Below are 10,525 nucleotides of genomic sequence, written 5' to 3'. Positions count from 1 at the left end.
GATGTAGAGCGCGCCGATTACAATTGATAGAAATCTCGCGTGTCCGCGTGTGCGTGCGTGACATCATCGTATAGATCGTCTGGATGGGGAGCGGTGGCGGTTAGCGCACTGCGCTATGAACCTGGCCACCTGAGTTCGATTCCCGCTCACGGCCAACACCGGCGACGATTAATCATAATCTGAACCGTTCCTGGGCCTCCCCTCGGTCGACTCAGCCTCAAATGAGTACCTGGTGCGGTGCGTAAACATCGCCACTGGGGAGACAAAAGCGGTCGGGCGTGGTACTGGCCTCCCACCCCCTCGTGTGCCGTGCGGGCCTGCATAGGTGCTCGCGAACAGCACTTTCCCCAACAGTCTGTTAAAGACTACACAGGGGGGGATCTTTGTCTTTGTTATCGACATCCATCGTATACTTTGTGTGTGCGCAGGATGCCCAGAGCGTCTAGATGGGACATCGTCAACCACTGTTCTTCAAGGATCGTGGCCCCAGTACGATGAGCTTCTCAACGCTTCGCAACTCTCGTATGCAATGCCCTTGGTCTTCCTCGTGCTCTGTGCCCAGAGTACCGGTCTCTGGGTGGTCTCCTCTTCGTTAACCGTGGACAGCAAATTATCGGCTTTTGTGGACTGAGCTAACTTGGTCGCCTTGTGTGGCTTCACCAGTGCTAGCGTACGGCCCTTTGTCAATCCTCCACCGGATGAAGGCCTCCGCATTTCGTTTTCGGTCATGGGGGCTGTTCGGCCCATAGTTGACCACGGCGATCTTGTGCGGGCTTGGCACGGGCATTGCTCGGGTGCAGGCTCAAGAGATCGCTTGCAGCCGATATGTTGACATCGTGACTAGGATGGGAACCCAGGTCGCCGGGGTTCATGGTGCGAGTGACGCGCTGCTTCCGACCGCTTCCCCCAGACCGTGGCCTCGTTAGTCACGCGCTGTCTCTGCGACACATTGAAGTTGGTTGCGCGCCGCGTTATAACTGTTTCTCTCTCTCTCTCATCTCGCCCAGAGTCTCTGAGGCATGAAAGATGAGCTGGTCCGTGCGAAGGTGCTAAATTAATTTCTGATAATCGCCGTTGTGTGTTTGGAGTGGCTCTCCCTGACCCGGCTACAGCCACTATATTGGCAACTCGTCTCACTGCGCAATTCGATTTTCAGCTAACAATTTCCCTGGAAGTGGTGTAACGCAACGCTCTCCCCCCCCCCTCAGAGATTAAATCAGGCGGCTTTGTTTACACCGAGCAGAGAGAGAGAGAGAACCCCCCCTAACCACGTTTGGCATTTTCCCGTCTGCAACATTCCACGCAGACTCACCGACGCGGGGAAATCGTCGGCCCTTGGCCGAGCCGAACCAAGAATCGCATTGGTCCAGAGCGGCGGGCTCGCTCCGAGGGTGCGACGGCCGTGGCGCGTGATTTTAACCGAGCGACCTTCTTTGGTGATTTGGCTTGGTAGATTTTTGTTGATTTGGCTTGGTAGATTTTTGTTGATTTGGCTTGGTGGATTTTTGTTGATTTGGCTTGGTAGATTTTCGTTGATTTGGCTTGGTAGATTTTTGTTGATTTGGCTTGGTAGATTTTTGTTGATTTGGCTTGGTAGATTTTTGTTGATTTGGCTTGGTAGATGGCTCTCACGAGACGCAAGTCCTAACCCGTCGATGGCGATGACGGTGAATTTTGAGCTCATGCGATATGGCGGTGCCGTTATGGGTGACGTTGCAGTCAAAGTTTTGAACCGGTCTGAGCGTTGAGGTGCGGAGTGCCCGCCCCTGTGTGCGGCTGGGTTTTTCTCCAGCCACCCCTTGTGCGCTATGAAACCCGCACGCTGGGTGGGTTTTGAGGTCCCGTCCACTGCTGACATTAGCGGTGACTCGCGATGACAAATTTGGTGAAGTATGGTTAGACAAACCCTGTCAGTGCCACAGTTTTAGGGAGGCTTTCGACCAGACTTGCACTACTCAACGGCGGTGAGTTTAACGTGTTAGCCTCGTGCGAGGTTAAGATTGAGAACAGATTAAAACCCTGCGATACAAAAAACACTTAATTTTAATTTCGGTAATCGGCATCGGAGTTGTTCCCTGTAATTTGTCGTTTTGTGATTATTTTTTCACGCATTTGGCAGGACTCATAACAAATGCAACCACGACATTTGGATCAAATTCCCAGGTAATTATAAACTACGTAAAATGTGTGTTCACCATAACACCCATCCTCCAAAAGCAACACAATTTGTCGGATTGTGCACAACACTGCCGCTACATTGATGCGGGGTATTTGGCTCTCGGACGGTGGGCTATATGTAGAAAAGAAATTGCCAGGCGGCACGCCCTAAGCCCCGCGGTGGGAATAGGATATTTCGTTTCCCCATCCCTAAACTTTAAAGTACTTTAATTAACATATTTGTGCCGTTTCTATTATAAATGATTTACTTATTGCGCGACATTGACCGTACCAACTGACGCCAATTGCGTGGTGGGGGTGGGCGGACCCTGCCAAGTGATGTGCCTTGGCTCCATCGCACGGGGACATTTCCTTTTACGCGTTTAACATGGAATAAATATCCACATCACGCTGCCGATTTCTCTTCACAGTGTGATGTCCTCTTCCCCCCCACCACCCCAATGCGTGCTATAAAGTTCTTAGATATTAACTTAATATTCTTAAAGCGCTTACATAGTATTATTCTGCCTCGGGCGGGGGAATGGTGGGGGGGGGGGGGGAGCGGCCCAGCCAGCAGCCTGGTAATGTCTCACCTCCGGCTTGCCAATCTAGGCGAGGCCGCGGGCTCTGCACGGGAAGAGGCGTCACCACGCCAATGTAAAGTACAATTTTATTGCATCTTCCGCTAAGAACTGAGGTTTATTGTTTACTATTATTAAACAAATAAGTTTACAAATATTACAATGATAATATTTGTGTGCACATAACAACTCTGCTTCATTGTTTACTATTATGAAACTAATAAGTTGCCTAATATTACAATTATAATGTTCGTGTGCAGAAACTACATGTGTGTCCCTAAAGTCGATGTCTGTGTGTGTGAGTCCATATGTGTTTGTGTGCGTGTAAATCGATGGGTTTCTACGTTTGTGGGTCCATGTCTTTGTGTAAGTCCATGTGTGTGTCTGTCTTTTTCAAACGGACAACGCCCCATGTGTGTGTGTACGTACAAGTATGTGTGTGTGTGTGTCAGTCCATTTGTGTGCGTATCAGTCGCTGTGTGTGTGTTAGTCCACATGTGTGTGTAAGTCCATACATGTGTGTGTGTCACTCGATGTGTGTAAGTCAATGCGTGTGTGTGAGTCGATATGTGCCTGTTAATTCATGTGTATCTAAAGTACATGGCTGTGTGTCACAGTCCATATGTGTGTAGGGGTTATTACGGGGAGAAAGGCGGACAGAAAACACAAGGGTGTCTGCACCCACACACGGGTGTCTACACCCACGTCCGCATCCGTTAACCACTGGGGGGCCATGGGGGCTCTGTGATCCCCCATAACCCCGCCCCTCGGAGGGAATCCCTATAAAAGGCGGGGAGCCAGAGAGCTCGGGGCCAGTGTAGAAGAAGCTTACCAGTGAAGTCTGAAGACCGGCAGAATAGGCCCTGGGACTCCCCTGTCTCGCTGCCCTTGTCAGGGCCGAGCTGGGCAAGCCAGCGGCGCGGCCCCAAGAGCTTCCGGACCTCTGCTCTTGTAAGAGCAAGGCCGACTTAGCTGGGTGCCGGGATCCGTGCTTACCAGGGCCGGATCAGACAGCCTCCCGTAGCACTATTAGAGGAGGACTGGGAACAGGACAGGGGAATTAGTGCTAGGGGTGGTTTCCCATCTAGTACGGGTGAAGGGGCCGTTACCCCCTCAAGTATTGTACTGTCCTTGAGTTTAATAAAAGAGTGTGCCTCGACTCCGTCGTCAGTCTCCCTGGAACTCACTACATCTGGCATCAGAAGTGGTCGAAAGCATGGATACGAGACGGACGACTCGTGCCCAAGACCCCTGAGAGGACGACAGCGAGGGAGAGGCGGTGCAAGATGTCGCCGCCGACGTACCTGGCCAACCGCTGCCGGCTCCACCACCTGCAGGGCAGTCGGAGAGGGTCGGGACATCAGCTGATGAGTTGGCATTAGCCCACTCCCGACTGGCAGAGCCTCCTATATGCAGCGGCCGCCGCGCTGGAGCAGATAACTCGCCTGGGGCCGGGGGGAGCAGCGCAGCGGGAAGACGGACAGCGCCCGCCAGAAACTCCTGCCTTTGCGATGGGCCGGAGGCTTGAACTTCCCGCCACGGGTACAGTAGGAGCCGAGGGAGGGGCCCCAGCTCGTCACGCGGGCGGCGGGGCCCAACCAGTGTGCGCCACGTCATTGGCGGGGGCGGGTCGCAGTGGCTACCTATCAGCGGTCGCCAGGTCATCACCAGCGGACGACAGCACCGACCAAGCTGGAACCAGCGCGTCACCGACGGCGCGACCTCCATTAGGGTCCGCCATTGCTCCCCATACTGTTCATGGACACGGTACGGGTGCTGGGCGATCATCGGAGACGGAGCCGACATTTCAGCAACGCCTGCCGGCCCTGCAGGAGTTCGTATCGAGCGGCGGCGATTGGGGTGGGTTTCAGCACCGTTTCCTCGCCCACCAAGAAATGGCTGGGTGGACGGACAATGAGGCGCTGCGTGCTCTTCCGGCGATGCTGGATAGCGACGCCCTTGGCACCCTCACCGCTGCACCCAGGTCGGCACACTCCACGCTTCAGTCGGCGCTGCAGGTGCTGGCCACGGTTTATGGGCCGCCTTTCGATTGTCGCCAGCTTTTCTACGAGCGGCAGAAGGGCGACAAGGAGTCACCACTCGCGTACCGCACGGCCCTGCTGGCGTTGGCGAAGGCGGCCTTCCCGTGCATGGACGAGGAAGGGGTCGATGCGATGGTGGCCGAAAAATTTTTGCTGTTGGCCGACGACTTGGACTTCGTCATCCTGGCGCAGGATGATGTGGACATATCGTCATTACGGGCTGCAAGGCACATTCATGCCAATATGATTTCCCAGCGGAGGAAGGCTAACAAGGCAGCTGCGGGACACACCATGGCGGCAACCACCTCCGAATCCGAGGGGGGCTTCGCTGCGGGCCGTTCTGCGGGATGGCGGTCTGGCGGGCGACCGGCTCGGGACGCACCGAGCCACCGAGAGCAGCCCAAGTCTTCTGGAGCACTCGTCGTGTGCTACGACTGTGGCCTCCGGGGCCACGTGGCTTCGGGATGCCGGGCTCCTCGACAGCGCGGAGCAAGAACTGCGGCTGAGGACGGCCCTTTTCAAAAATCTCCACAACATCCTCCAGCAAGTCGTGGCACCCCACATGTTCGGCCTGCACGCACACCCACTTCTTTCTCACATGCCCCGACACACGATTCTCGGGGTTCGGGTGCTGGTGCGTCAGGTCGCGGCTTGATGGGGTGGGCGCTCCAACCGGACCAATGGTCCAAGTTGGCTCACCGTGTTGTGGCTGCGTCGGCGGGGTCGTCCGTTGTTACGGGGCACATTGATGGGGTGGAGGTACGGGTATTGATCGACACGGGAGCATCGGCGACTATCATTTCCGATTTGATTTATAATATCCTGCCCGTTCAGAGTCGCCCGTTGCTCCCCGTCGACATACCGTGTTACGCTGCGAACGGGGGCTCGTTAGGTATCATCGGCCAAATTCGAGCGCAAATTTCTATCGGGGACATTAAATTATCTGGGCCGGTGTTGGTCTCCTCCTCTCTGGCAATTCTGTGCCTGTTGGGGACAGACTTTTTGGCCAAATTGCCTGTCAAAATTTTGATTGACCAGGGATGCATCGAGCTTCCATCGGGCTGACGTATAACGTTCCTGCCTTCCACCCCTGCCTTGCGTACAGCCTGTGCAACGGTACAGGCGCTCGTTGCTCGAACAGTGCGCGTACCCCCGGGGGCACAGATGCTCGTGCCCCTGCGGTTGTGTCGACCGTTCGCTAAAGGGGTCTCAGACCAGGGCATTTTGCTGGGGCCGTCTAGGGCCGGGGTGAATGGGCCAGATTTGGTGATGGCCCAGACTATTGTTAAAGGGGATGAGGACCCGTTTATCGCGGTCCTCAATGTCGGGACACGGACGGCGGTGGTTTCCCAGGGAACCGTGTTCGCACATGCGATTCCGGTACCTGCGGAAACGCCGATCATTGGCCAGGTGGCCACCGCTTCTCAGCCGCGACTGCAGTCAGACCATGACGAGGGTTGGCTGGAGGCGCTTTGTGCTGAGACACCTGACCTATCCGACTCACAACGTGTTAAATTGCGTACCCTTTTGCGAGAATTTTTTGACGTCTTTAGTAAGCACAAATATGATATCGGATGTATAAAATTGCTGCGCCACCATATTGACACCAGTGACAACGCTCCTATCCGCCAAAATCCTTTTCGGTTAAGTCCCGCCGAAAAGGATCGTGTCAAATCGGCTGTAGATGACATGTTGGCTTCTGACATTATTTCTCCCTCGACCAGCCCTTGGGGTGCACCCATAGTATTGATTAAAAAGCACGATGGGTCCCTAAGGTTCTGCGTTGATTTTCGGCGGTTCAATAAAATCTCGGTGGCCGATGCTTACCCGCTTCCTCGAATGGACGAATCTCTGGATGCCCTAGCTGGATCACGATTCTTCTCCACCTTGGATTTGCTGTCAGGGTTTTGGCAACTTCCTTTGGATGACGAATCGAAGCCCAAAACGGTTTTTCGAACGCCGCACGGCCTCTTCCAATTCAATCGGTTGCCTATGGGGCTCCACTCCGCTCCCGCAACGTTCCAGCACTTGATGGAATTGGTTCTCGCTGGCTTGCAATGGGAGGTATGTTTGATTTACCTAGACGACGTGATCGTATTTAGTAAGACATTTGAGGAACATCTTGATAGGCATCGGGCCGTCTTTCTCAAAATGCGCGCAGCTAATTTGAAATTCAAACCACGAAAGTGCCATTTGCTACGCGAATCTGTAAGATATTTGGGTCACATCGTCAGACGGTCAGGTATCTCAACTGATCCCGCCAAAACGCGTTGTGTCAGCTCCTGGCCGACTCCCACCTCGGTGGGGGAGGTTAGGAGCTTCATCGGTTTTGCTTCATATTGCCGGCGGTTTGTCGCGGAGTTCGCTTCCATCGCTAAGCCGTTACATGCCTTAACGGCAAAGGGGGTGAAGTTTCATTGGGGGCCGGAAGAGGAGGCCGCCTTTAACTCTCTTCGTGACGCCTTGGTGGGGGCCCCGCCGTTGAGTTACCCCGATTTTTCTCTACCTTTCGTGCTCGACACGGACGCGAGCAACACGGGGATTGGGGGCGTGCTTTCCCAAGTTGTGGGTGGTTTGGAGCACGTTGTGGCTTACGGTAGTAGAGTATTGTCTCCTGCCGAGCAAAGATACTGCGTCACCCGCCGGGAACTGTTGGCTATTGTTTTCTTTATTCAACAGTACCGGCCATATCTGTACGGCCGGCATTTCACATTCCGTACAGATCATACGGCATTGCAGTATACCCTGCGTATTCACCAGCCATCGGGGCAGTTATCCCGATGGCTGGAGATCATTCAGGATTTCGATTTCGAAACAACATATCGCAAGGGGATTCGCCACACTAATGCCGATGCCCTGTCGCGCCTGCCGGTCACTTTGGATTGCACTTGTTTCTTGGGCTCGGGGCGTTGCAAATCGGCGAGCGACGGCCAGGATCGGGTCTTTGCGGCCGCCGTTGAGGCTCCTTGGGGCGTTGGCCCTATTGATATGGGAGGGAAGGATTCCCTACTGGGCTTGTCAGGTGTGGAGTGGGGGCGCCTCCAAATGGAGGATACTTTCCTCCTGGCGCTACGGCGTCGCGTGGAAGGATCCGGTCAGGGGAAGTCGGGCATTGACTCATGGGGGTTGTGCCAGGGCCTCCTCATGCATTGGGACGGAACGATCCGCCGCCACAGGCTGGTGGGGCCTTCCACGTTGAGGGGTAGGGCTGTATGGGCTGCTCATCAGCGGCTCCTGCACCTGGGCACCCACAAAACCCTTGCCATGCTCCAGCTTAATTTATTTTGGCCGGGCATGGCAAGGGATGTGGACGATCTGTTGCAGTCTTGTACCCAGTGTGCTCAACGGAAGCCGCCAGCAAGGGGAGCAAGCCCACCGCTCCAGTCTATTTCGGTCACCCGGGTTAATGAGCTTGTCGCTCTTGATATTTTGGGGCCGTTTCCTTCCACACCTAGGGGTAATAAGTACCTACTGGTTGGCGTGGAATATTTCACGCGATGGCCTATGGCTTGGCCCCTCGCCAACCAGTCGGCAGCAGCCATTGCGGAGGCTTTTGTCCAGGGCTATGTCCTCGACAAGGGCGCTCCGGAACGGTTGTTGACCGATCAGGGAAAGAATTTCACTAGTTCCCTTTTACACGAGGTGTGTGAGCTTCTTGGTACGAAGAAAATTCGTACATCCCCTTACCACCCACAAACGGATTGGATGGTAGAACGCCTGCATAGGACTCTTATGTCCATGCTGTCACACCAGGTATCTGAGTCCCAAACCGATTGGGACCTTCAGATTCCGGGAGTTCTGGCAGCTTACAGGATGGCTCCTCACGTGGCGACCGGATTCTCGCCATTTTTTTAAATGTATGGCCGCGAAGTTGACCCGCCTGTTGCGACCCAGCTGAAAATTGCCACACCACACGCTAAGTCCAAATTGGCGGACCATGTTAAATTTAATATCCTCAAGTCGGCTGAGGCACGGGAGGCGGCTATGCAAAACTCTGACTCTCGCCAGAAGGCTAATGAAAGGTTGCGATCGCGCCGGTCACACACGCACGAATGGCACCCGGGCGACAGAGCGTGGCTACGCTCTGTCGCCCGGGTGCCATGGAAATTGTGCAGGTTATGCAGCCCCAATGTGTTCGCATTAAATGGGGGAAGCGTCGGTGGTTCGTACACCCTTCACGGTTGAAGCGTTCTTTGCGCCACATGCTTCCTCTCATGACTATGGCCGAACATGTGGAGGGTCCACTGACTCCTGGAGGGCGGGGTCGCCGCCAGCCTCTGATCCGCTGCTAACTGTTCCGTCTTCAGGGGCCCAAGGACTGACGCCCTCTCGGCCGCCAGCCTCCCCCGAGGGGGTCGGCGCTGGCTCGTCCAAGAAGCCGGAGGGCCGTGCACCTGCATTTTCAACACCTGCCGCCGGCCCTACCGGGTCGGGCCCTTGTGACGGGCCCGCTGCACAGACACGCGCCAAGACGCGCCGGTGGTTGTGAGTTGCTTCCCGCGCGTGTTCCGCTGCTGGAGGGCTCGCTCACCTTTTTTTAATTTTTTTGTTGGGTGGGGGTGGGGAACCACACTCTGTACATATGTTGCATGTTGGGGCTGGGGTATTTATAGGGGACCGTCGATTGTTGTTACTCTTGTTATTGTTACGGGGCACACACATGTTGACTGTGTTAAGTCTTTATTGTTGGTTTTTGAGGGGTTTGTTTGAGCCGGGACGGCTGCGGGCTGTACAAGGGGGGGTGATGTAGGGGTTATTACGGGGAGAAAGGCGGACAGAAAACACAAGGGTGTCTGCACCCACACACGGGTGTCTACACCCACGTCCGCATCCGTTAACCACTGGGGGGCCATGGGGGCTCTGTGATTCCCCATAACCCCGCCCCTCGGAGAGAATCCCTATAAAAGGCGGGGAGCCAGAGAGCTCGGGGCCAGTGTGGAAGAAGCTTACCAGTGAAGTCTGAAGACCGGCAGAATAGGCCCTGGGACTCCCCTGTCTCGCTGCCCTTGTCAGGGCCGAGCTGGGCAAGCCAGCGGCGCGGCCCCGAGAGCTTCCGGACCTCTGCTCTTGTAAGAGCAAGGCCGACTTAGCTGGGTGCCGGGATCCGTGCTTACCAGGGCCGGATCAGACAGCCTCCCGTAGCACTATTAGAGGAGGACTGGGAACAGGACAGGGGAATTAGTGCTAGGGGTGGTTTCTCATCTAGTACGGGTGAAGGGGCCGTTACCCCCTCAAGTATTGTACTGTCCTTGAGTTTAATAAAAGAGTGTGCCTCGACTCCGTCGTGAGTCTCCCTGGAACTCACGACATGTGTATGTGTGTGTAGGGCAATGTATGGGTCAGTCTATGTATGTGTGTGTATGTCCATGTGTGTGTGTCTTAGTCGATATGTGTGTGTGTGTAAGTATATATGTGTGTTTACGTCAATGTGTGTGAGTCCGCGTATGTCTGTGTGTGAGTCGCTGTATGTGTGTACGTTGATATGTTTGTGTAACTCCATGTGTGTGTATCTCAAGTGGATGTCTATGTGTGTGTGAGTCCATATGTGTGTGTGAGTCGATGTGTTTGTGTGTGAGTCGATATGTGTGTGTGTGTCTCAGTCCATGTGCGTGTGTGTTAGTCGCTGTGTGTGCATGCCTCCATGTTAGTCAGTGTAAGTCCATTTTTTCGCGTGTCTGTAGGTCCATGTGTGCATCTTAGTCCATCTGTGTGCTTTATTGACCTGCTCAAGGCCTATGATACCAT

This window comes from Lampetra fluviatilis, chromosome 9, assembly GCF_964198595.1.
Source record: "Lampetra fluviatilis chromosome 9, kcLamFluv1.1, whole genome shotgun sequence".
Classification (NCBI taxonomy): domain Eukaryota; kingdom Metazoa; phylum Chordata; class Hyperoartia; order Petromyzontiformes; family Petromyzontidae; genus Lampetra; species Lampetra fluviatilis.
This window is presented reverse-complemented; position numbering follows the sequence as displayed.